This window comes from Talpa occidentalis, unplaced genomic scaffold (assembly GCF_014898055.3).
Source record: "Talpa occidentalis isolate TD23 unplaced genomic scaffold, MPIMG_talOcc4v2.1 talOcc4.7, whole genome shotgun sequence".
Lineage (NCBI taxonomy): Eukaryota > Metazoa > Chordata > Mammalia > Eulipotyphla > Talpidae > Talpa > Talpa occidentalis.
The window spans coordinates 60,315,464-60,342,077 of record NW_023605083.1 but is presented as its reverse complement, the minus strand read 5'-3'; the positions used below and the strand labels follow the sequence as shown (position 1 = coordinate 60,342,077).

Sequence of the window (26,614 nt, the reverse complement as noted above, 5' to 3'; positions counted from 1 at the left end):
TAGGCCAGAGGTGTGGGGAGAGGTGGTGAGAGGATTCACCAGAGACAGAGTGGGGAGCAGAACAGGCAGACTATCTGAAATACACTGCTGAGGGGAGCAGTGGGCGAGACAGGAGAAGCCTGCTACACCATGTTGGTCGGCTCCCTGGCTGGGGATCAAACTCATGCTGCAGTGGCTTCCAATACCTTAATAGTGCTGAGATTTAACCCCTTGCACCACCAGGGAGGCCCTGAAAGCTTTTTATAAATTATAATGTGTTTTACATGCTGAGGGAGGTGTTACCAAGAGCACTGAAGGCCTGGGTGTCTCACCATCTTTCTGGAGGCAGGAGGTGCTCAGAATCCACCTTCTGTCATCATGTACCGTGTACTCTACTGAAGGCTGCATGTCATTATCTGTCACTCCTGAAGTGGTTAGCATGCATCATGTCCTACGGCAGAGCAAGCTCCCTAAAGAAAAGAAATAAAACTCAAATTCATCTCCCTATAAAATGCAGCCTACTTTGAAACTTGACTCCATTGAAAACCTACTGAACTGAACATGGAGGAAAAGATAAGAAAAAAAATATGAGTAATTAATCAGCATTTTGTCCAACCCAATTTGGTTTTAACGGATGTTCATCACGACCAACATACCCGTCCAGACCTATCCCACGAGCCCCGAGAGTGGCGGCGGGACTTGACCTCCCGTTGTCTGCAATCCACTTATTTGCACACTGGTTTCAATGAAGGTAACAGTTTGTGGTAATGGGAACCATATGGGCGGGTGGCTGCTGTCAGTAAAAATAGCCAACATGGCCTGTGTGGCCAGACGCAGCATCAGGCTAAGAGCAGGAAGATGAAAGCTGTGTGGAGGGAGGAATGAAGTTGTTCAGAAGACCAGGGACAGAAGCCTGCCTGACGGGGAGGAAGTGTCAGGGACCGGGACGTGCAGCAAGAGACGTTTGCATGAAACATCAGCTCTCCTCAGTGGCTCGTCCACCCTCTCATGTCCCTGCTGAGAGGCACAGAGAAGGTTCTGTCTGGAAACAGAGGCAAGGCTCAGCACACGTGCAGATCTCTGTAGGACATGGACTGGGGCACACAATCCTCTCTCACCTAATCATCCCAGTAGGCTCTGAGCCTACAGGAACTGTGCGAGGAAGTAAGGCCAGAAATTAAAAAAAAAAAATTCTATTTTGGTAAGCAGAAATTTTAGGATCCTTTTCAAATGTATCCTGTTTTGTAGCATAATAGAGAGGATAGATCTGAAAATTGTGAGACCTGATTTAATCTGACCATAAACACACCCATTGTGTAAACATTAGCAAATTATTTAATCTTTCAGCACTTCAAGTTACTAGCCTATAAATGGTATATAATGGAACCAAGTGTTGTTTTGAAGAGTCATGAGCTGATGCTTCTTACTTTTAGTCAAATAGCTTGTTCATTCATTCATTCAATCATTCAGTGAATATTTACTAAATACCTACTTGGGACCAGGCATGGTTACAGACAATCAACCTGTGAATAAAACGTTAAAAATGACTGTCCTCACAGAATATATCTTTTAATTGTTAGTGTAATCGAATTGGGAGGTGGAAAGTCTATGGATACAAATAAAGTATGAATGGGGATCAGGAGGGTGGGATTGGGGTACAGTTTTAAAGGAGGTGGTCAGGGGAGGCTTTTCTGAGGAGGTGGCAAACAAAGATTGGAGGGCAAAGGATGAGACAAGTTGATATTTGGAGACCCTTATTGGAAGCAGGTGAAATCAGAGAATAAAAGTGTTAAGCAGGAGAGAGCCTGGGATGCTCAGGAGAGCCACCAGGACTGGTGAGCTGGAGTGAAGGTCGCCAGAGTGAGATTCCCAGGGCCCAGCTATGCAGGTCCAGAGAGGCCGTCACTGTGCTTGTGTCTGTAGAAACAGGACCTCTTGGGAAAGTTTTCAACACACACATTTCTAATTGAACTAGTATTTTTTGATAGGAAGGCACTGGCTACTGTATTGAGAAGAGTTTCTATGCAAGTCAGTGCAAAAGCAGAGAGACTGATTGGGAAACTGTTGCAAGAATCCAGGTGAGCACCCACGATGCCTTGGCTTGTGACAACATGGGACGTGGTGGGACTCTGGAATAGATTAGAAAATAGGCAGGGTCTCCAGGATCTGCTGATAGGTAGAATGTGGGTTTGAGAGAGGTCAAGGAAGAATCTAAGATTTCGAACCTAAACAACTGAAAGAAGATGCCTTGCACAGTGGTGGGAGTAATCGTAGGTGAAAGCACATCGGGGAGGGGAGATTGGTTTCATGGCTGCACATGTTACCTTTGAGAGGCTCATTAGACATTCAGGTGGAGTCACAGGATATCCAGGTAGGTGGGTATCATCAACATGTAGAGGTATTTAAGATCATGAAACACCAGCTCGCCCTGGGAGTGAGTGAAGATAGAGAAGGAAGCATCTCTCCATGGGCAGTAAAAATGTACAGCACATCATGGCTTTCAGCACAACACCATCATCCACACACACAAGCTGCAAGAGCAAATATACTGAGTACCTATGTGGACATGAAACCCGGTACAATAGAGGATGCTATTATGATTTTAGATACAAGAAGTAAAAACTACAGACATGAGTTAATTCACCCCTATGCCAAATAGCAAGTGGAAGACAGAATGGGAGTTCAGCTCGGGTGCCTTACCTCCGTCTTTAATGCTCTTCCCAGGGCAGCCATCTGCCCAGAGCTGTTCTGACTTTAAGGTAGAAATGCACCTTTGGTCCTCAACATGTTTGTCGTGCTTCTCCACGTTTGAAATCAAAATCAGATCATTCTAGTATTTATGTACTTTTGCTTCCCAAGCTGGAGGTCTTGTCAGTCTGATAAAATAAAAACATATTAAGAAAAACTGTCTTTGGCAAAGACCAAATAATAATAATAATAATAATAATAATAATAATAATAATAATAATACAGAGAGAGAGAGAGAGAATGACCAAAAGAGTAAAAAAAAAAAAAAAAAAGGCCTTGCCTTCCATTTTCTCCATAGGTACTCACTGTCTCCAAGATTCTAAATCATCTTCTCTATCTTTGGAGGAGATGGATATAAGGCAGATAAAATCTGTCCTGCCTTCTAAATCAGACATGGGGGAGGGATAGAAAAATAAAGTGATCTATGTGGGGTCACCAAGCGATTCATGAATGTGACTTGGATGAAGTCCTAGTTATTTTGCACCACGCCTTTTCCCCAAAGCCTACCTAACGCTGCTTTATACTGTGCACACTGAAACTGGTGAAAAGAAATAATACTTGATGATCTGGAAGCACTTCTTCTCCCCTATTGATGCAAAACACTTTTTGAGATATAGCCACTCTATGTTAATATCCATTTTAAAGACGAATAAACTGTGGCTTGGCAGGAACAAACATGACTAAGGTTACTATAAAGCAAAAAGATGCTCTTAAAAATGTGACCATAATAACTAGAGAATAGATATAAATTTATTTTAAAAATGCACTTTGCTTGGCATCCTTGGGACCTATTACATCAAGCTAGCCTGAGATCTGCTTCGCCATCACCATTTTTTGCTGTGTGATTCACTTCTCACTGCACCTGCCTTCTCTTCCTGCCCAGTTCATACAAGAACCACTTCATGTTGTTACTCTCACAGGAAGATCCCAAGGATTCTCCATCCTGGTATCTCCCATGTCTTGCTGGTGTCTGGCATAGTGTAGGGCATAGCAAATATTGGCCTGTGCTGCTCTGACCTAAAGTTGGTGAGCTGAAGGGGAAGAAGAATAAGATTGAATAGCAGTTTGGAATAAGACCACAAAGAACTGCAAATGCCAAATGCAGTTGGTGGAAATCTAGCTGTACAAGCAGGAAGCCAGGGCCGCGGCTGTGTGCCCTGCAGGTTGTGACTGCATGTTAGGTTATCTTCCAGAAAGAAGACGCTTACTTAAAAAAAAAATAAAACATGAATGTACATGTCTTCCTCACCAACCTCACACAACCCTTGCCAATATTTCTTATGTTTTTCAGATTTGAAAATTTAATTCTTTTTTTCCCTTTCCAGTCATATCTCAGGTCTTGTCATGGTTTTAACCAAAGAAAACCAATGCAGGCATGGTGATTTTGGGCTTGTTCTGTGTCCAAGGGAGGGTGGAGGTAACATTTGATGCTTTAGGTTTTCTGCTCAAATTTAAGAGCCAGTAATTTTGTGTGTTTTGTTTGAATCAGAGGAACTAGGGAGAAGTGTTCAGTTTCATTCAACTCACCCTGTCTGTGTTAGCTGTGTTGGTCTACAGAGAAGAGAGAAAGGCATTCATTTCTGCTCTCATGCAGCTGTCTGTCTAATGGAAAGGGAAGAAAGAAATATACAGATAAGTGCACAGTGCAGAAGATCATGGTATTAAGAAGTGATGCTCTCTTGCTGTGTGGATTTACAGATCATATGCAGTTGGGGGAGGGAGAGCAGAAAAGGCTTCTTTGGGCAGTGACATTTGAAATTGACCTTCAAACATTTGTGTTTGACATGTAGAGATGGAATGGGAAGGAGCCAATCTACTTGGAGGGAACAGAGTGTGTTAAGTGAAGGAGGCAGAAGGTCCCCAGGAAATAGATTCAGGCAACAGTGGCTCTTTGTATTTGAGAGAAGCTATTTAGGGACCTTGGTGACATTTTCTAAGCCCTCTATTAAGGGAAATGAAGCCTGATTGATTCTAAACATACTGAATTTGGAAGTCAGAGCCAACACTTGTAAATGAAAAAGAAGATGCCTGTTACAGGGCTCTGCAGTGTGTGGAAGACCAGGACCCAGGGGTGCTGATCCCCTCCTGTGACCTGTACTTGTAGGTTACATTCTCTTTGAAGGGTCCTATGCTCAGAAGTATGTTGAGAGAAGTAAAACTCAAGCAAGGACTTAGTCTTCCATCAGCTTAGACTCCACCAGGGAAGATAAAGCAAAAACAGTGTGTGTATTAACACATACTTCACCACTATCCCATAGAAACCTGGCAAGAACTATCAAAAACGAGAGATTCATGACTGCCATCTTCGGATGGCAGAGAGATGATCATACCCTGAAAATTCAAGGGAAACTTCTTGGCAGTGATGACATCTGAGCTCTCCCTTAATGGGATGGTTAGAATGTAGCTCTTTAGCAACAAGGCTTGGAGGTCATTCCAGATGAAGAAAAGAAAATAAACAGGCAGAAGGCACTGGGGATGTTTAGAAATACTAGCATAAGTTTGACTAGCAAAGTTCTTAAACTGGGATGGATGGATCCCTGAAGAGTTCCATGGACAGAATTTGGGGAAAGGAGAATTAAAAAGAAGACAAAATTCTCCACTGACTTCTAATTAAACCTAGCTTTCCTTTCCATAGGACTACAGGCTACAAAGCACAGTAGTAGCAGTAAGGCCTTGACTCTGCCCTGGTAGAAAACACAGGTATTTTATATCACATCACTTCTGTTGTACAAATCTTAGAGTAACATTTATGCCCATCACAACCACAAAACTGCACAGCATAAGATCTGGTGCTAGATCTTGTTCTTTCATGTGTCACTGAAAAAGCACCTTAATTTAATTACTCTATCATAGTACCGCTTTCCTTTGTAATACTATTTTACTTGTCAGGGTTTTCTAGAAAAACAGGGAGAAAAAATACATGAAAAGATTTGTTGTAAGAAATCAGCTCATGTGATCAGGGAGGCTCACAAATCCCAAATCTGCAGGGTTATTCAAGAAAACTGAGACCCAGGAGAGCTGAAGATTTAGTTACAATCCGAGTCCACAGGCCTGAGAACCAATAGAGTGACAGTGCAGGCTAGTCTGAGGACCAGATAGTTTGAGATACAGTGTGAGCTGATGGTGAAGTTTAAATCCAAAGCCAGGAAAATAACCAATATCTGAGTTTGAAGGCAGCCAGGCAGGAAGAATTCTCTCTCACTCAGAGGAGGGTCAACCTTTTTGTTCTTTTCAGGTAAGCCCTTAACCAATTATTTGAGGTCCACCCCTTCAGGGAGGGCACTCTTCTCAATAATTTCAATGTTAATCTCCTCCAGAAGCACTCACACAAAAATACCAGAATGTTAGACACCAATAACTGGGCCTCAAGACCTGAGCAAGTTGACCATAAAAATAGCCATCGCAACTATGTATTTTATTGAATCATTTTGAATTCTGCTCCCATGTTTTCATTTGAGGACATACTGCATAAATTCCTTCTAAATTTATTTTCAGGCTTTTACTGTATTTCCTGAGCCAAGAAAATTTTCTTAAAAAGAGGAATGATTATAGGTTGTTAGCTTATTATTTTTCCAAGTAATACAGTAAAAAATAATAAAAAATAAAAACATTTTCTATCAAATAGCATAATCATTTCAGAAAGGGATGAGAATTTTGATACCTTCCCCCATCAAAAGTATAAGTTAAGTGATTAAGTGTAATCTTAACCAGTTAAGTGGTTAAGTGTAATCTTGAAAGCAAAACCCTCATTTTTGAGAAAAGGTATTGGCAATCTAACACTGTTATTTTAAAGAATCTATATGTGTGTATCTATATTTAATTTTAAAACAAAAATACAATATGAAGTTGTATTTTATTAAATTGCTATAGAGAGAATACTTTTCTTGACAGAAGTTATTGAGACAGTTTATACATGCATACACATATATTGCAATACAAAGTGTCTCTAAGTTGTTTTGTCACTTCATTCTTAATATTGTCATCAAAAATAAAATATCAAGGAGATTGGTTGATGGAAATGGAAAGCACATCCTCTCTCTGCTCCATGCCGTTTATAATATTCTAGCTACATTCAGAGAAGTGAGTGAGCAACTCAGAGTCACCATATCCAGCAGCTTCTAGCCCTTTGTTCTCCCTGAAATGAATGGAAAGTTCCTAAGGTAGCCCAGGAGCCTGGCTGGTGAGAGCAACCAGACAGGGCCTAGCAGTGTTTACTCTGCAGGACCACCCCCAGCAAGGAGCATTTCATCCCAGGGGCTCCAATATGGAGTGGTCGGGAATTCACCAGAGGAAGAGGTCGTGGACTGGACTTCCCCACGGGAAAGCATATTTCCAAGTGGGTTTATTTGAGAGCCACTAATCTGGGCTACTTAACTTTATAGATGAGGAAGATGAGACCCAGAGGCCCAGAGACCAACCTTACCTTGCATTAAGGGCTCTCTAACCTAGAATTATGGAAATAAGTCCCCTGTGTCACGAACATAGCTTTGACTTTTGACCCTAGTTCGGACACTTTCTTGCACTCAAGGCCTCGCCTCAGTGGGGAGCCGTGCTGGCAAGTGGATAGGAGGTTCTAGGGGCCTCAGAGGTTCTAGGGGATTCCTCACTCTTGAAACTTATCAGACACACACTCATGAAGCATGTGGTTTTGGAAAGAAAAATGATCTTTTCCTGAAGCCCAAGTCCAAGGGACCTGGTATACTATTGCCTATTTATAGACAGTCCTGGATTTGTCTCCGTAATAACAACAACCATCGTTTGCTTCATAATAACTTCAGACCAAGCTCTGAGTCCAACATTCTACATTCATGTTTTCATCTATTATCCATAAGACCTTACAGGATTGATGGATCTGCCCATTTTATAAGGATGGAACCTAGCAAGCCTCATCGCTTTCCCAGAGTACCACAGTGAATACACGGCGGATTGTGGTTGCAAGTCCTTCTGCAGGATCCCTGTGCTCCCTAGGCCGATGTTCCATTTGTCAGGACGTGCACAAGGAGCATTGCTCAGGAAATAAATGCCTAGATAATATCCTTTCTCTGAGGATGCTGTGTCCCCACCAGTAAGCCACTTCAAAAATGATTCATAAAATGGTTCACTAAATCATCTTCAAAGTAATTCATAAAACGTCCCATTAAATGCATGCCACAACTATGACTACAGCCTTCACAGAGACTATGAGTGTGCTAGATTGTTACACTCTGAATTTAAATACCTGGTGTAAGTTACACTTGAGGCCTGGTGAGGGCCCTAGATCTCTCCCTTATGGCAGGGAGCCAAGCCGGGCTCCCCTCTCCTCTTCTCACACAATTGATTGTTTGAAGGGAAATGCCGGCCCTCTCAAGGACCCCTGCTGCACTTCATCTCACTGGATTTGGCTCATCGTTCCAGCCAACTGAGATCATTTAGAAGGTTGATTTTGTCATCAATCATGCCTTCTATCCCTCCCAGCTGTGTGTCAGCCGCAGATGTGATAAGCGGACTTTATATGTCTTTGTCCAAATCACTGGTACCAAATATTAACCAGGGCTCGAGGCAGGTCCCTGGGGCACACCTCTGCCGTGATCGGGCATGGCATGGGTGCTGATTCCAGCATTTGTCCTGTGATGTTATCGAAGGTTTGTTCCTACAGGCAAGTGTTTCAGGAGTGCAGTCGGGATACTCCTTTAAGTCCTTATTAGATGGGCACTGGAGAAAAGCTCAGTGTCCGCTGACCAGTGTTTGCACCAAATCTTCAATTCGATGTCGGAAGACTCAGGTTTGAGGCACAGGAAGTCGCCTCCCTATGAGTACATACAAAGCCATTTATCACCCAGGGCCTCAGTCTCTCGGGCATAAGGATTTTTGCAGACAGCCCCATTCAGTTGTTGTGGAGCTTGATGAAGGAACAGATGCAAACGTGCTTGTTTGCTCACCCCTCACCACACTGTCACAGGCACAATTCTTCATTTTGAAATGCCTTTCCCTTCTCTCCTGTCAATGTCACCCTCAACCTGCTCTCCCACCTCTGCTTCTCTGGTGCCAACCTACTTTTTCTAAGTAGGTTGGCACCACCTCCTTTGAGCTCCCAAGCACTCTGCTAGTTTCCCTGGCGCATCTATCCCCTCCAGATGATGACCTTAAAGGTCAAAGCTACAGTGTAGGTTACCTATATCCCTACCACCAGCACAGGGATCGAGGTAACTCAGCAACAGGCTTATGAAACAAATATGAATAATTTCAAGCTGCAAAGTCAGTCCCATTCTTGCCTTCCTGATGGCTGCAGGGAATGGTGTGACTGCAGGGTCTCATTCGGCCACTGGCACATGCCACCACAAGCACAGCTGGATGGGCAGGATGTTCTTGGTTTATTCTTGCAGAGAAGCAAAGGATTGATAGACAAAGCCAGCCCTGCAGCTCTGGGGGGACTGGTATCCTGTCTGCTTCACTTACACTGTCCAGGGGAGGTTCTACAGATTCTAAGCCAGAGATTTGCATATGAGAAGTTCACTGTGGAGGGTCTTTTGGATCAAGCCCTGTGGGAGAGCTAAGGAAGCAGTGCTGGGCTGATAGAGAAGCCAAACTGGCAGTGGCCACAAAGAACTCAACTTATCTTACAGAGAACTCTGAGATGGGCTAATCTTTCAGAGCTCTCAAAAATTGTGACAAGGAGGTTGTACCTCTACAGACACCCTCTGATTGCCCTGTCTTGGATGAAGGCTACCTTGAGAAGGTGGTGACAGCTCGGTCTAGGCAGTTCTTTTGGGGACATTCTTAAAGAGGGACTCAGTGGGAATGCAGCATGGGCAATGTCTCTCAGCATCTAGCACATCACAACCATTTGATGAACACTCCTGGAGTAAATGAGGGAAGCTGTGGCAAATCTCAAGCAGAATCCTAGATTCTCTGGACCCAGGCACCTTTAAGATGTGCAACCTCCCTGCTGAGGCTGTGCAGGTGCTTGGCTCAGGGATCAGTGAGACATGGCCCCCTCCCATCAAAAGGGAGGCAGATATGTAAACAATCTATGCCAGGGGAGAACTTGAGTGGAGTAAGCTCAAGGGCTGTGGCAGTGCAAAAAAAAAGGAGCCAGTTCCTTGAAGAAGGTGACATTGAGACTGAGGCCTGAGGACAGGAAATGGGTCATTGTTAGGAAAGCAGACAGTGTAAGCAGACATGCTGCTATGAGGGACCATGGCTTGGAACCCATGGTGGGGCTTGGCCAGGCCAGGTTCTCAGGGCATCTGCCAGAGAACTGAGTCTGGACCAAGTCCAGGGAGCAAGGAGGGTTCTCTTCAGAGGGCTGACAGCTTGGACTTTTCTTCTCAAAAGAACAGAGGGTTCAGTTCCTTGTGTCATTTTCTCTCCAGGCGTTCCCTGGGATCCAGCCACCCTAGCACATACCATACCCATGACCTCTGGAGAGCACAGCATGAACTGTTCCTGTCGTGGGGTCCTCTGACAGTCTGAGGCAGCCTTACCCCTCTGGAGGAAGGGTATGCTCTTGCTTTCACATGCAAAGCAGGAGTTTCTTCCCAATGAAATAAAACCCTGTCAACACAGAGAAGTCATGGTAACGCTTTGCACATCAATGCAACAGTGTCCCACAGTGGGAAGAGCACTGCCTAAGGAGTCCAGCTGAGCTAGCTTATCGTCCACTCTGAACCAGTTACTGCTTCCATGGTACGGGCAACTCACTACCCCTCAACTCCCTCACCTACACAATGAGAAAAAGGACTCAACCACCCTAGTGATGAGGACTTGAATGTTAATCAAATATTGAGGTAGTTTTATGCTGATCAGATTGATACAAGTTTTTTTGATGAGGACTTGAATATTAATCAAATAATGAGGTAGTTTTATGCTGATCAGATTGATACAAGTTTTTTGAAAATTAAAAGACCAGTGGTAATTCTGGTGAGTAATGTAGGCTGGCTCATTCTCTGTGGGTAGGTTTGGCCAATAGGAATAAACAACTTCAAGGAGGGTTTGGCAGCAATTAATGCCTTTGACCCAGACATTCCACTTCTAGGAAAATTTTTTAAGAAAGTAATTCAATGTAAAAGGGGGGAAAGTATGTAAAGCACATTTAGCAAAGTATATTTACAAGAGCAAAAATTCTTATGCATAGAGATAACCTAAAAGTCTCTCAACAACTGTCAGCAAATAATTCTGTCAATAAAATACAGGATAGGGCCTCCCTGGTGGTGCAGGTGGTTGAGCGCCACACTGTGAAGCTGTCCGCAGCCTCTGCAGCGCGAGTTCGATCCCGGTCGGCTAGTGAGGGTCCCACATGGCACGGCAGACCTCTCCTGTTTCACCCGATGCTCCCCTCAGCAGTGTATTTCGTCAGTCTGCCTGTTCTGTTCCCCACTCTGTTTCTGGTGAATCCTCTCACCCTCCCGCACGTCTGGCCTATACCCTGGTTCTTGTATAAAAAATAAATAAATCTTTAAAAAAAATAAAATAAAATACAGCATAGAATAGTATGCAGCCATAAAAATGAAGAATTAGGCTTGCAGACTTGATTTATTAACATAGAAAAATGCAGTCTATTGCTAGAAAATAAATATAAAACCTTTACATTCCAATTCCAATTTTGTAGTTACAACAAAAAGTAGAAAAATATTTTTCACTGTTGTTACTCTTATACAATTAAAATTGAAATATAATTTTGTACTTTTTCCACTTAGCATTGTGTTATGAGTAACTGGTTTATCATATATTAACTGTCAATCTGGATACTAGAAAAATTCTAAATTCCTTCCTCTTTTTAAAAATATTTCAAGCATTCTATAATCGCTGTCTCTATATATTTTTTATAATCAGAAAAAAACCAAAGCATAACTTTAAATAATATTAATATGTGCTTCTTAGGACTTCTATCCTGACAAATAATATAACACACATGGAGGAGTTTTGTAAGCAGTGAACCCCCTGGCGGGGACCCATTCCTAGAATGCTGTGTTTCTTTAGTCAAAGCATCTCACTGCAAGCAGAGTGTTGGAACCTGAGGTCCTGTGTCCTGAAAGGTCTTTATAGGCAGTAAATGATTCCCCTGGAGGGTAATGTCACAGCATTCTCTGAAAGATGCCCCTTCGCATCTCACTACTCCGTCTTTTCCGTGCCTTGCCTGGATCAGGTCTGTATTATCTCCTACCTCCTTTACCACATCAGTCACATTTCCAGCCTTTTTGTCTCCTGGGGCCTGATCTTCACCTGCCACACTGCAGCCAAGGTGACTGCTCTCTGGACACCTGATCATGTCTATCCCATGTTGTTGCCACAGGGGACAGTCCTGGCTTCTTGCTTGGTGCATGATCGAACATTCAGTTAGTTCTCAAGGATACCTCCACCATGTCCAAAAACTAAACTATGGTTCTAGTCAATTAATTTGTGTTCATTCCCCAGGCCTCCATTCTTGTTTAATGGTTCCACCTTCCTGGAATGCTCCCACCCCCTTTGTTCACCCCACAAGCTCCTGTTCAGCCTTTCTAGGCATTTTCTGTGGAGCAGCCTGCTTACCGCTCCTCATCCGGGGCCTAAAGATGTCTGTTGTGACACATGCAATACTTTTAATGTGAGTGATTCTTTACATGTCTGTCTCCACTGGACCACAAGTTCCTCAAGGAGGTATCTTATTTGCCTTTGAAACGTTACCACCTCACCCGTGCTCAATATAGTCCAACCATGCTTAGTATAGTACAAAGATTTGTTAACATTTTCTCAAATAAATTTTGTCCTAATTGCACCCCTGGCATAAGGCAAACCATACCTACATTTGCCGTGGCTGCTCTGTAATTCTGACTTCACTAAGTCCCCAGCCACCCAAGTGATCTCTCATAGTTGTCATCTGGAGGACGGGTGAGCCTTGGGGGAAAAAAGCAGAGCCCCTCAATTACCAGTTCTGACAATCCTCATTTTAGCTCAAGTCTCCCCATACAAACCGACAGTGACATGTGATTGGAGAAGAAATAGAAGTATGTTTCTATTAAAACCATGTTCCTTAGGTTGTCACTCTGAATTTATATCCCTCTGGCCCTTGCCAAGTTGGCTCTTGGCTATACTCGATCCTAAAATGAGAGCATTCTTCTTATAGCCCCAGGAGATGCCTACAATGCCTAAAGATTGAAAACAGACCTTGAAACACAGATTTGACAATTTGTAGAGCCTGAAGCACCACTGTCCTATATAACCTGCCCTGGATGACCTAGCTTCCTTCACACCTTTGAGTGGAGCTTTGTTAGGTAGGAGAAGTCACTGCTAAATGGAGCTCCTGCAACCCAAAACCTGAGCAAGAAATGGAGTTGGAGTGGAGAAAGTCAAACAGCTCTATACATAAGAAAGTACCACCCATGGCCAGTGGGTTTTGACCTTTGGACAGAAACAACCACGATGTATATGTGCATCTAAGTGTTTAAATCAATAAAACAAGCAATTTTTTGTTTTGCAAAGTGCTTTGCTGGATCTGATAAGGGATGAAGGCTTGGCAAGAGTGTCTTATCCCTTAAGTACTCATTTCTACTAGAAAGGAAAGGTTTGGATCTAAATAGCCAGACTTACAGTAGAATAGGATAAATATTTTGAGCCATATAAGGTGCTACGTGTTTGCTGTCATGTGGTATGGAATGGTAGAAAGAGCACTGGTTTAGAAGCCAACCAGATTAAGACTCAAATGCCAGCTTAACCAGTTACCTTTGGCAAAGTACTGTACTCCCAGAATCTCTGCTCCCTCAACTGAAATACAGGCGCCACCAGCTTCTTTCACAAAAGAAGTTAGATGGAGATTAAGTGACATACAGCATGTGAGCTCCTTGTCTAGGATAGTCTTAGTTTTCTCCCTTTCACTGTCAGTCAGAGTTGAGACCCAGTGAACCAAGAGAGAACCTTGGGCAAACACTCATGGGTCCCAAAAAGGAGTGTCAGGAGACCAGAGTGTTCTGAGGTCAAGGCTTTAGTCCCTTTCTTTTGGTTTTCAGGAGCGTGTCTTCCGGTTCAGTGACCTAGAGTCTGCATGGCTTGGATTTAGCAAGTGCTCCGTCAGGCAGCTTAAATGCTTTCAGTTCATTTGCATTACAATTTCTGTCAGTCTGAGAAATTAATCTGGGTTCACTCAGATCAGGAACTGAGGAGAAGTGAGGCTGTGATGCCTTTACTGTTGAGGTGCCCAACCCATAGCAGACAACAGATGCACAAGAAGAGGAAAATAAGCAAGCACGAGAAGACACGGCCTTCTCCACACAGGAGCTGGCCTGTGGTCTTGAGTGATGCAACCGAACTTGGGGAATGTCTCCTAGTTTAAGATGTCTGATTGTTGGAATACTCAGACTTCTTGCATAAGCAATGGGACAGTGGGTCCATGTCTCTGCTCCTTATTTTGCTTTATAAGAGAAAGAAAATTTCCCAATCTGTCTATGGTAGGAGATATTACACTTCATTTGTGGTTTTCCTACACAAAATTCAATTAAGTAGAAATAACCATTATCAGCACCGTATTCACACTTGAAAGTTTAAATACACCTGAGAGGAGAAATCAAACTTATACAAAAATGAATAATGATGTAAAAAAATATAAATAAGTTAATCAAAACTAAAAAAAAAAAATGAAGTGTAATAGATAAAAGCACTAGACTAAACCTACTAGATATTGACTGCTGACTCCATACTTCAGCATGATCATGTGCAAAATATGCCTTTGGGCATGGGGCCCAAGGGAGTGGCATACAGCAGGTGCTCTTAAGAGCTGCTACAGGAGGGACCTGAAACATTTATTGAGCACCCGTATGTGTTGGGTGCTGTGCTGTGTTGGTATAGTTTCACTTCAGCTGAGTTTGATTGTGTTACCAGATTGTACAGAGAATTCGAGAGGTTAGTAACTAGTCCATTTAAATGAGTTTCCACAAATTTTTAAAAAGTGAATTCTTTCTAAGGCCAGACAGCTTATATATGGCCAATCTGGGATCCCAAACCCAGGTTTCTCTGACTCCAAAGCTCATGGTTCCCCTTCCGCACGCTCCATCACCAGGACACATTTAAGACTTGGTCCAGAATCTTCCTGGAGGGCACTGTACCCAAACTAACTAAGACTTCCTCTTTTTCCTTGTGACTGAGTCTTTCGTGGTCTCTGGATCCTCTTTTTCCATGTTTCTGGGTCTCTTCATGTGTCGCTCCCACCCTCAGCTGCCTGGAACCCTGTGTCCAGAGCTGCGTCCTTCTGATAATGATGTGGCCATAAATTGGGGCCTCCAGAAGGCTCCCCTGATCTGATACAGTTTCCAAGGGCAGGCAAGACCAGAGGGGAGAGTCTCTCTAAAGGATAACAGAACTTAGTGGCATTGGGAAGGTGGTAGGGACAATGGTAGCTGTTGGGCTCAGGTTTTAGAACCCCCTAAATGGGGAATTTTCCCAAAGGGAAGCCATTCTAGGGGACAAGCATCTTCTGTGTTCCCCTTCTGCCTGCTGGATGCTCAGTGACAGCAGGGACTTCAAACAAAGCTGCAGGCACCAGAGGAGTTTTCCCTAGGAAGCCAGAATGACCAAGGCTTGCAGAATTAAAAAAAGAACCAGATGCGGAAGGCCTAACTCAGCCCTCCAAGTGAGTGATTCATGGCATGAAGATGGGGTTGGCTCTACCCTTTCATTTTCAACCTCCTTTAAGCGGTTTATAAAGATATATATGTATGTATGTATGTAGACACTTACACACACATCTTTTCTGAATTGAAAGCAGGCAAAATGTATCAAAATCATTGTATCTTGTCCCATGGTGTTTCCTCTAACCCCCACCAAAAGACAAAGGTCTGTTTCATAAATGGCAGCTCCCTTTGCTCTGCCAGAGGGCTACTCTCATTTCTAATCAGGACACACACACAAGTGTGGACAGAGTGCCAACTTTGGAATTAATATTTCTGAATTCAACCCTGACTATGCACCATACTGTGCAATACTGGGTAAATTCCTTGACCTCTCTGAGCCTTAGCTTCTTCAGCTGTCAGACAGAGTTGATAGCAATAGCAGTGAAAATGTATTGAGCCCTTTGATGTCTCAAGTCACCCTGGACATTTTAGAAGGGATTTAAGCAAGGCCTTGTGGCCTCATAACCAAGCTACCCTCCACACAGCACTAGTACACATTATCTCCCGGCAACTTTAAAGGCTTACATGGCATTCTTATATCAGGAATCTTATCTGATTCTCGTTAACTGTCCCATAAGGTGGACCCAGTAGGTGATGTTCTTTTTTGAAAAAAGCAGAAAAACAATGATGCTCAGAGAGTTTGAGTGGCTTTTCTGAGGTCACCCAGCCCACAAATAGAAGAGTTGGGTCTTAACCCAGCAGATGGTAACCTCAATAGCATGTGCCAAGTTTGTGCCTTACATGTGTCTTGTTTAACAGAGAGCCGTGGCTCCCAACCAGGAGCGATTTTGCCCCCTGGGGACATCTGGCAATGAGTGGGAAAGGTTTTCATTCTCACATCTTGGATGTGGAGTTTACACTTCTGCGTGTAGACCTAGGCTGCTGGTAAACATCTTGCAATGCATTGGACAGCACCCACAGCAAGGAAGCATCTGGCTTCAAGATCACTAGTCCAAATTGGAGAGATCCTGATACAGTGTGAAGCAGTATGGCAAATATTTCCATTGACAAATGATAAAGCTGAGTCTAGAGCAAAGTGACTTTTGAGTCAAAGAGAGTGGACATAGTGAGTGTGAATTTAAAGACAGGCAGTGTGAGTCTACACCCTACTGGGTAGCCACTATGCTATGCTTGCTCTTCAAAGGCATGTATAGGGAGTCCATGCAAGTCTTCAAATGTACCATAAGGACAGACCTGCTTCAAGTAAAGAAAGCACTTTGCCTAACAAGGCTTCCTGCACATGGGAGATTAGACCACTTGTGTAAGCTGAAAATTTAAGCCTGGTCTAAACTTGACATTTCAGAAGAAAGTTCCTCACCTCCAGAATGTCTCTGCCCTTTCTTTTATACCAAGTAGTATATTTATTTTACTTGAAAAGAAGGGTAGTCTGCCCTCCAAAATGCCTTTATTCTTAGTCCTAAACTCTAAAAGAAACACTGACCAGAAATGATCATTGGTGAGAACAGAACAGAAGAAGTGGATTGTTATATAGATGTTTTATCCTTTGAATCACCTCTGTGTAAAAAGTTGCTGGTTTCTGGTGAAGACTTAGAGGAGACCATCATTAACATGGTTGGGGTGGTACAGTCACTTCAAGCATAAGGCTGAAAATTTTAAAAGTTATGTGGATTTATGCAAGCTCAGTTACGCATTGGAAAATTTAAAATTATTTATTTAGAAGTTTTATATAAATCCAATATTTAATATATTCTTTAAATATTGTCTTTTATCATAATGTGTAAGAATAATTAATGGTGATTTTTTTAAAAATCAAGTCCCGGGCCTCCCTGGTGGCTCAGGGGTTAAGACACAACCTATGAAGCTGTCCACAGCCTCTGCAGCATGAGTTCGATCCCTGGCCAGGGAGCTACCCACATGGTACAGCAGTCCTCTCCTGTCTCACCTGCTGCTCCCCTCAACTGTGTATTTCAGTAGATCTGCCTGTATTTCAGTAGATTTTTCTGTTCCCCACTCTGTCTCTGGTGAAACTTCTCACCCCCCGCACCTCTAGCCTGTACCCCAGTTCTTGTATGCACTTAAGACATTTCTGCTCATACATGGACCCAGAATTTGAACTGACAATTGCTGTTAAGTCCCACTTGTTGAACAGCAGATAAATCCAGTTCCACATCTAGTTTCTTGAGAACATTATTTCTTTTAAATAAAAAAGGTGGTTACACAATAAAGCATAAACCCTGATCTATAAGTCTAAAAGTTAATAATATATGAACCATTAAAAAATGATTTGTCATTCTCACCACTATCCCATTAGAAGACGCACATTATTATCCCTTCTTTATAAGTGAGGAAAGTGAGGTGTGGAGGGAGTAAGTCACCACCTGAGATCACATAACAAATGATGCCGTTTTAGCCCATTAATACTTGATTGGATGATTTAATTAGCATGTCTCAAAAATCTATAGATATCAGACCAGTTTAGGAATCAAAGACCTGAAGAAGCCTGTCCCCTGAAAGTAGAAATATATGTAGGACTCATAAAAACCCTAAAAGAACTCAATAAAGCAAATTAAAATCTTACCCATGATGGCCTCAAGTCATGATTCAACAAAAGGAGGTAAAAATAAGTAAGCCAAAGATATGTGATCACATGGGAATTGTATTTTAAGTTTAAAACATTGTATGGATGAGTAAAGCAATGCAAGAACATGTTTTTTTAATGAAAAAAAGCACAGGCCACAATGACCCCCCCCCCTTACTTTGTCTGACAGTGCCCTGACCCATGCGGTCATCAAAGACACATAACTCGCGATCACACAGGATGGGACATTCACCAGAGGGAAAAAGAAGATAAAACTTACTCCCTAAATTCCATAGTTGCCTTTCCACAGTTTCTATTGGAGCAATAAGACAGGACTGGTTATACCCTTCGACAGGGAGTACTTCAGAAAAGGTAAGGAAGAGTCTAGAGGAAATAATTCTAGATTAAACTTTGTCTTAGAGAAGAACCAAAGAGATGTCAGGAAATTTCACCTTTGACTCAATTAGTTCCTTATGGTGAAAAGGATGAGGCATTCTAAATGCCAGACAAAGCTCAGTGTACTCAATTTCAATATTAATTGGTGTCCTGTGTTGACATAGAATCTTCTAGGGAAATTTCAGCATAACCCTGGTGTCATGGAGGGTGAGAGATGCCTAGCAGTGAGTCAATAGGTCTAGAAACATGACCATAAACATAGCTTGCCAAAATCCACAGAACAGTAAGGAGTAATGTCTCTAAAGGTCTCTAACAATCTAGCTCACAGTTCAACACATAGTGTGTCTACAGAAATGTTATTTCCCTGCCCTCCCTCATGGATGGCAGTCAACAGAATAATAGAAAAATTATTACTTGATATAACAAGAAAAACAAAGGAAAATATGATTTAAATATATCAGTGATTTTAAAAATAAACAATAAACTAGATATCCAGAATAAATGAGTAAACAAAAATTTGAAATTATTAACTCAATAAGATAAATAAAAAGCTGGTGAATTAATCAGGAGGATTCTCTCTTGCGCGTACTCTCTCTCACTCGCTTGCTCTCTCTCTCTCTATATATATATACATATATATGTGGAAAACTTGGTAAATGTAGTATCTATAGGATAGACTGAAAGTACAGTCTGTTACTGTAATTTATTCTTGCTCAGAGGAGACTCTGTTCTATAAAGGCCTTCACCTGATTGGATGAGGCGCACCTGCATTATAGAGTAATATGCTTTACTCAGAGTTCATCTACTTAGATGTTCATCTTAGCCAGAAAAATCCTTCACAGCATATCCATAAGAAGGTTTGACCAAATATCTGGACACTGTAGTCTAGCCAAATTGACATTTATAAAAAGAATTATCACAACTAGTTTATGGAACTCATGTTTGTCTCATGCTTTATGGTTGTCAGTGTCCATTTTCAGCCATTATTTCCCTTAATCCATGCAGTACATTTTTGTGGGTTAGAAAACTGAAGCCAAAATGCTGAGTAACTGTCAAGCACACACAGCTAGCAAGTGTCTTGACCAGGCCCTCTGCCTATGGCCCCTGTGTGGTGCCAACACAGACAGACTCAGGCCCAGACCCTGACTAGCCCTGTGCCCCACCCTGGAGTTAGGCTGCTCTTCAGAAAGAATCATCTTAACCATCTTAAAAATAAAGACTGATGTAAACCTATCAGCAAAAGGAATTCAGTTCCCTCAGTGTGGGTGCTGAGGAGGGAGTAAGGCTGAAGTTACCTTTCGTATTCTTCTACTTTTTGTTTTCTATTACCAATAACAGTGTTTTTTCTAATGCCCCTTCCTCATGAGAGAAAATCTGGTCTGGCCTCAACATCTTTCCATGAGAGCAGATGTTCTTTAAAATAAAACAAATTATACATGAAACTTTTATGCATTCATTTCAGTGAATCCTTGGTGTCCTTCGTATGTCAAAAAAGGTGAATTCCCAGTAGAAAAACATTGGAAACCAGACCCTAAAGTCTACCTGCTGCGCACATGCTTACTCCATTTGTATGACGTTTAAGAACAGGTAAGACTGATGTCAGAACAGTGATTGTCTTTGATAGAAAGTATTGCCAGGCCAGAGGCACAAAGGAGGCTGGATGTGGTCTAGACCTTGGTTTCTTGTTCAGAATGACTGTGACACAGGTGTACATGTAAGCAAAAATCACTGAGCTCTTCACCTGAGATTTGTGAGCTTTCTTGCATGCATGGTACACCACAATTTTAAAATGAAATGTACTGAAAGAAAAAAGAAAGAGAAAGGGTGGGAAGAGCACTAGAAAGTGTTGCAGGAGAGGCTTGCTAAGTGACACCACAAGCAAGATAAGAGCAAATACCTGGTGGACTTTCGTTGCAAAGGAAGGAATAGTCAAGATGTGTGGGTGGCAAGACCAAAGGGTGAGGACATACTGTTCAGTAAAATTTTGCAGAGCAAAGCTCAGCTTCAGGATGGGACGGAGCGGGGAAAAGGAAGTTAGGAAATTTTGCTTAACATAGGAAAACCACAAATATAGTATTTCCTTAGCATCCTCGGGAGGGGGAGAAAGCAAAGCCCCCATATTTTCTTGAGAGACTTACAAGTCAAAGAATGAAGTGAAATATGACCTACAGTATTAACAAGTTTTGGAAAAGTTAAACTGATTTTTACCCTAAGGTATGGGTTCCCCAAATCTGGAATCATCGTGTAGATGAGTAGATGGGGGTCTCCCATGAGAGCCTTAAGGAAAATGGTATCTGGCCCAGTGAGTGGGCCAAAGCAGTTACCTAATTTTGGTATAGAAAGTTCTGATATGATGAAACCCCCTATGTGAACATGCCATGCCCTTGACCTCGAAGCCCATCCCAGGGTAGACATGTGTTCTATTTACAATCAGGAATAAAAGAACTAAAGGAAGGCAGTGTTTTCTGTGAGCCCCTGGCCCCCAGACACTCTTCTGAGACAAAGGAAACGCTGTAGGCATGGATTTCTGGATGGTTTCTAAGAATCACTTGGGTTTTAGTGAAAAGAGAATTCTCCCAAATAGAATTGTCTTGGATTTTACAATTACATGCTCTAATTGCAGCAGAGACCCGGGGCTCTAAGTCACTCTGAAGGCTCTATGCTGGGCTTGACTCCCTGCAAGCCAAGGGAGCTGGCCAAGACCGGCATGGCCCTCAGCCCAGCAACTGCCTTTGATTGGACTCTGCAGCCAGACCGAATGCAGAGGGGCCTGGCCTTGGTCCCCAAGGATTCTGAATGGGAACAATTCTGACTAAGAATGACACACTTGATTTCTGGACCACTTGGCTGCCAGTTTGTGGGTCTTGCAGAGACCTCACTGGACTTCTTATGAACAGCATTTGTGGGGCTAAGTCCATCCTAGTCACAGATTCCTGGGGACCAAAACTTCATGCTGTGGTGAGGACTATGTCAGCGCCAACCATCACCACTAGCACCACTAGCTGAGGGGCAGTATCCATAGCTCTAAAATCACAGATATGAGAGTGGAAGGGCCATAGAAACCTGTACAAGATTGACCTAGCAACTTTCTTCCAGAATATTCTCTAGTCCCTTTTAGTTCACTCCCTAACTCTAGTATCGCCTCTCCTCCACTCCTCTCCTCATTTCTCCCCACACCCATGATCATTCATAACCCTTATTTCTTGTCTTCTCTAAACTAACTAAGTCTTGACACCTTAGCTCAGTTCTTCCTTTAAAATATGGAAATTAATTTCAGTTAAAAACTAAAGAAAGGGCCTCCCTGGTGGTGCAAGGGTTAAGATGAAACCTATGAAGCTGTCTGCAGCCACTGCAGCAAGAGCTCAATCCCTGGCCAGAGAGCAACCCACATGACACAGCAGACCTCTCCTGTCTCACCCACTGCTCCTCTTAGCAGTGTACTTTGGTCAATCTGCCTGTTCTGTTCCCCACTCTGTCTCTAGTTAATTCTCTCACCCCCTGTGCCGCTGGCCTGTACCCCAGCTCTTATATGCATAAATAAATAAATCTTTAAAAAAAAAAAAAACCTAAAGAAAAATCCTTGAGCTGATAAAACACTGGAACAGATCAAATGAAAACCCAAACCGTCATGTGACAAGCTGAGTAATAGAACATCATTTCGGTTCAGTGGTGCCTGTGCCTCCCTGTCAAGGCACTATGTAGGATGCTTCAGAAGATCAAGGTGGGAGGCAGGGAAATGAAAATGGATGGACCAGATAACAGCCAACACCTTCTGAGCATGCTCTTTGTGTCAAGTTCTATAGAAAGATTTTACATAACAGCTCATTTAATTCTCTCAAAGCCTTATGAGGAGACCTGCCGGCCCTATATTGTGATTAAACTGAGGCTTAGAAGGTTAAGTAACTTGGCAGGGTGACCAGCTAGTTAGTAGGGGAGGCTATCTAATCCCAGAGCTCTAACCTGTACCTCCAAGCCCTTCCTTCCTCCATGCTATCTTACTCTCATCACAACTAACTTGCAAAGTAGGTTGTGTTATCCCTGTTTCATAGATGATGAAACTAACTCAAAAAGGATGAGTAACTTATCTAATGTCACACGGGTAATCCACAACAAAAAACATTTGAGCCCAAGCTTGTCTATCCAGAACATACGTTCTCTCCACCAAATCATGTGATCACCATCTCCAAAATCAGGATTTCTTCAATTGCTAAGACTGTTAAGACCTACAAACAGCTGTAAGTATCTTTAGAAAAGCAAGGTGTGGAGGGAAAAGGCCACCACGAGGGGCAAGGGAAGGCCTTCTGAAAAAGGGAAACTAGATGGGTTAAGATGGATTGGAAGCCATGGCCCACCTAAGTGCTCCATGTTGCAGGACGAAGATTTCCTTATTCCCCTTTGCCTGTGTTGCTAGTTCTAATTTTCTTGGTGTAGCCCTTTTTCCTGGTAGAAATCACTGGCAGAAGGCTATCCAAATAGAAAAAGTAGAAGGAATGAACATGGAATGGGAATAGTTTTCCACCATTATTAAACCATGATTTTCATACCATAAAAATGCAAAACATTTTTGATTAGCAATAATGATAAAATAATAATGACTGCTTAGAGTGGTGATGGCATCTTTCACTCTAATGCCTACGTAAATAGAGTCAACCTCATCATCAGTGATGAGACTCCCTCCTCTGTCCCGATTATTATCTGGTAATGGAGAAATGGCCTTCAGAGCAGCCAAGATAGGTCTCTGCAAATGGGTCACTGAGTCTTGGAGCAAAGATGGGGAAGGACTCTTGGGAGTCCCTCTCCCCTGAGTTTGTCTTCTTACTTCCCAGAAACAGCATGCCTATGTCGAGTGCCTGCTTTGGACCAGGGACTGGGCTGGGTCCGAGAGGTGTGAGGGCCTCAATGGAAATGAGGCAGAGGTGCTGTTATACCAGAAATAGCTTCCAAATCTGCTCACAATGGTCTCTGGGCCATTGCACAATGCAAAGGTTACATAACACGAGTTTGAGCAACCTAGAATCTTGCTTCCAATCAAAGGTTTCACAATGACATAGTTTATTTCCAGCCTCCTGCTTTGCACTGGTCTAATTGTCAGAGGCTGGAGAAGAAACCAGGTCAACTCCAAGAATTTAAGAAAACAATAATCAGTTCTTGAGAACTCACTAAATGGGCCAAGTGCTGGATTTTGAAGCCAGGTTTGTCAGTAGAGAGTGGGGAGGGGGTGGGAATCAGGAACACCTTCACAGAGGGAGTCTTGAGCTAGGCTGTGAAGAATAGAGAATGTCCAGGCACACAGAGGAGGAATAGTTCTCCCAGGCAGAGTAAAAACATGTATGAAGATTCAGTGGTGTGAAACTATATGATGAATTTATGAAACTGGTTGTTGAGCTTAACTAAGCCCTGGTTTGCTGCATGGTTCTTTCACAGGGGAATTCCTGTAAGCCTGCCTGAACAAGGCTGGAACATGTGAGATGTTCTTCAAGAGCATTTCATGGCCTCTTGGATACAAAGAGACGCTGACCTCTCAGACTTACGTAGGCCTCCAGTACTATCAGTGTGACAGTGCTGATTTCAGGAGGTCCCTCAGGGCCCATACAATTTCCTCAGTTGAGCACGGAACTCACTGTAGATCATAAGAGCTGAAAGATGTTGAACCTCAGATTAGAATCCTGCTTGGTGGCTGGTGAAGGGTGCTTCTGAGGTTGTCGTGCACTTGTACTTCTTTAATGCTCTCCCCCCTCACTCCACAAAATGCAGACGAACCGGCCAAATTAGAAAAAGACCAAGAAGAGCCACTGGGCCTGGAAGCCCTGCTAACATCACTTGTGGGAAAGCCCATCCCCAGGCCTTCTCTCTGCGCCATGTCTGCTGCTGCTATTATTCAGGGAGTCACGATCCTTGGATCTGCTCCTAATTAGGCCAGGGGCTTATTTATAAATCCTTCCAGTGATTGGATGTCATTCTAGAGTCTGTGAAATGTATTCACCTCACTGCTACAATAATACCTCAGCCCAGAACACAAACCCCCCAGGCACCACATGGGGGCTGCTGTCATTACTGGCATTTACTCATTAATACTAATGAAACTAAAAACCATAACTAACCTGTGGCTAACCCATCAGCAGGTCCTCTTCACGCACAGTCTTTTCTTGTTGCCTATAACATCAACCTCAGGTCGATATTGTTAACTACAGCTGCAGTTGATAAATGAGGAAATGTAGCCTCAAAGAGATTATACAAGTTGCACAACATCCTATACATAGTGACCAAGAACAGACAAAGATTTGGGGGCCAGCTCTTTATGATTCTGAAGCCTGTTGGTGTTTCAGTTCATGAACAAACTCCAGTCCTAGGCCTAGCACTGCTCCCTGGCCTGTATTGGGACTGTCCTTTTACGTCAGCTACCTGTCTTGGGGTGGGAGAAAAGTACAGTGATGTTGTGTCTTGAGCAGCAGGCACCAAGCCCCGTGCTGACTAGGCACCCCCATATTCTCATGGTGGCCGCCCTGAAATGCTGTTCCTAGGAAGGTGTTTCTCTTGTTCACCCCTAAATTCCCCACGTAGTGCCTCACACATGGGAGACATTCATGTGTTACTCACTGAGTTGAGACGAGCTTCTTGAGCCTCGTTTTTTAAAGAAGGAACCCAAGATGCAGAGGACCTGGACAGCTTGTGAGGCCAGGCCTGGGGAGACCCAGCTGGACGCCCAGGCTGCCTGGGCCACAGGTACCTCTCACCCCAGATTGCCAGCAACCTCTTCAGCTACCAAATTTTTCTTTCTCCAAGCTAAAGAAAATTGGTAAAATTGCTCTTGAATTGACCAGTTTGGAAGTCTAAGGGATGTGTGTGTGTGTGTGTGCGCACGCACATGCATACATGCACGTGTGCTGGTGCATAACTGGGGTGGGTGGGGAGGAAATATGAAAAGTATGGCAGTTCTCTTTGTAAAGTTCATTTGCTTATAGTCAGGAGACTACTTTTTCTATGAATTCATTGTTAGGAACATTTCTTGGAACCTGATCATTTTGCCCACTTCTAAATGGTTCTACACATTCTTTCATGATCACTGGGATATTTACCTCAGAACTAAGACCGTCCCTTATCTATTTCCAAGATACAGTCTTTTCCTACAAAATGTGCTACAGTCTTTGTGCAGGTTAAGACCTTAATGTATATAAAACCCAGTTCCATGGTAGTGTCATGTAAAAAATAAGGATTTTACGATAGTAATGGGTTTTTCATCCTTGGGGGTAAAAGTTGGGGGGTGCCTTCTTCATCTCAGAGGCGCAGACATCTATGATTAACTAAAAGTGCCAGGTTGATGATAAAAGCTGTACTTAGCATCGACTCCTCTGCTATAGCAGGAGACTGGGGGGGTGCGACTTTTGAGGATTTTTTTTTTTAATGGAAGCTTTTGTTAACAGCAGATATCTAATTAACTTAGGTTTTAAAACTTCTGAGGTGCTGTGTCCTCAAGAAAGATGGTTATCAAAATAGTTTCATCTAACATAATTACCCTAAACCTACTATGGGAGAAAGAATTAAAATGTTTCTTTTTTTAAAGAAAAGCCAATGTATTAAATAACATGGAAGCATTTTGTTGTGGGTTCCCTGTCTATGCAGTTGAGGCTAGATCAACTTACCAACCAGCATAATTATCATATCCAGAGTTTGTCTCGGGAAATGCCTTCCAGAATAAGGAAAACACAGCGTCTGTGCCCACAAGGGTGATTTGGCTCCCCCCGAGGATGAAAGGCTTCAGCTGTTCTGCAGTTATAATCAAACTGGCTCCCCCCCAGCCCCCTCTGGCTCATCCATCACACTGTAATAACAGACTTACTGGCTGCTGATCTCCAAAATGGTGTTTATGACATCAAATGCTTCAACTACCACCTATGTGTGTGATGACTCCTCAGTGTGTCTTCAACCCAGGTCTTCCTCTTCTACTCCCCTAGACTCCAAATCAAGCTCTTCAGCTGCCTATTGAACATCTGGACTTCCCACCAGACTCTTCCAGGCCATATGGCCAAAAACAAACTCATAATTGCCCTATTTACCTCCTACGGTAAATGAACTCCTTGGCTCAGATCCCCTGTCTTATCAGCCCCACTATTCTGACAATCACAACTCTTATTTTAGGGGGTTAACATTTCCCTTATTATTTTTATTAAGTGGACTTTAGTAGAACAGTTTTAGATTTACAGAAAAGAAAACAGAAGTTCGTATAAAGAGGTCTTATATACTTCATAGTTTGCTTCCCTCTTGATAACATCTTATATTAGTTTGGTATACGTATTACAATTAATAAACTTGTATTGGTATAATATTATTAAGTCAA

The 26,614-nt window shown here is 42.8% G+C and overlaps 1 long non-coding RNA gene across 2 annotated transcripts; it reads right to left on the bottom strand.

Annotated features, from left to right (window-relative positions):
- Positions 1–231: 231 nt before the first annotated feature.
- On the bottom strand, positions 232–26,080 carry LOC119232166 (uncharacterized). 2 transcript variants are annotated; one of them, XR_005122019.2, is made up of 3 exons: positions 25,920–26,080; positions 2,680–2,855; positions 232–449 (listed from the first exon to the last, which is right to left on the bottom strand). It is a non-coding gene; the product is annotated as an uncharacterized LOC119232166 (long non-coding RNA). The 2 variants fall into 2 exon arrangements; XR_005122020.2 differs by lacking the exon at positions 25,920–26,080 and adding an exon at positions 4,255–4,315.
- Positions 26,081–26,614: the final 534 nt, after the last annotated feature.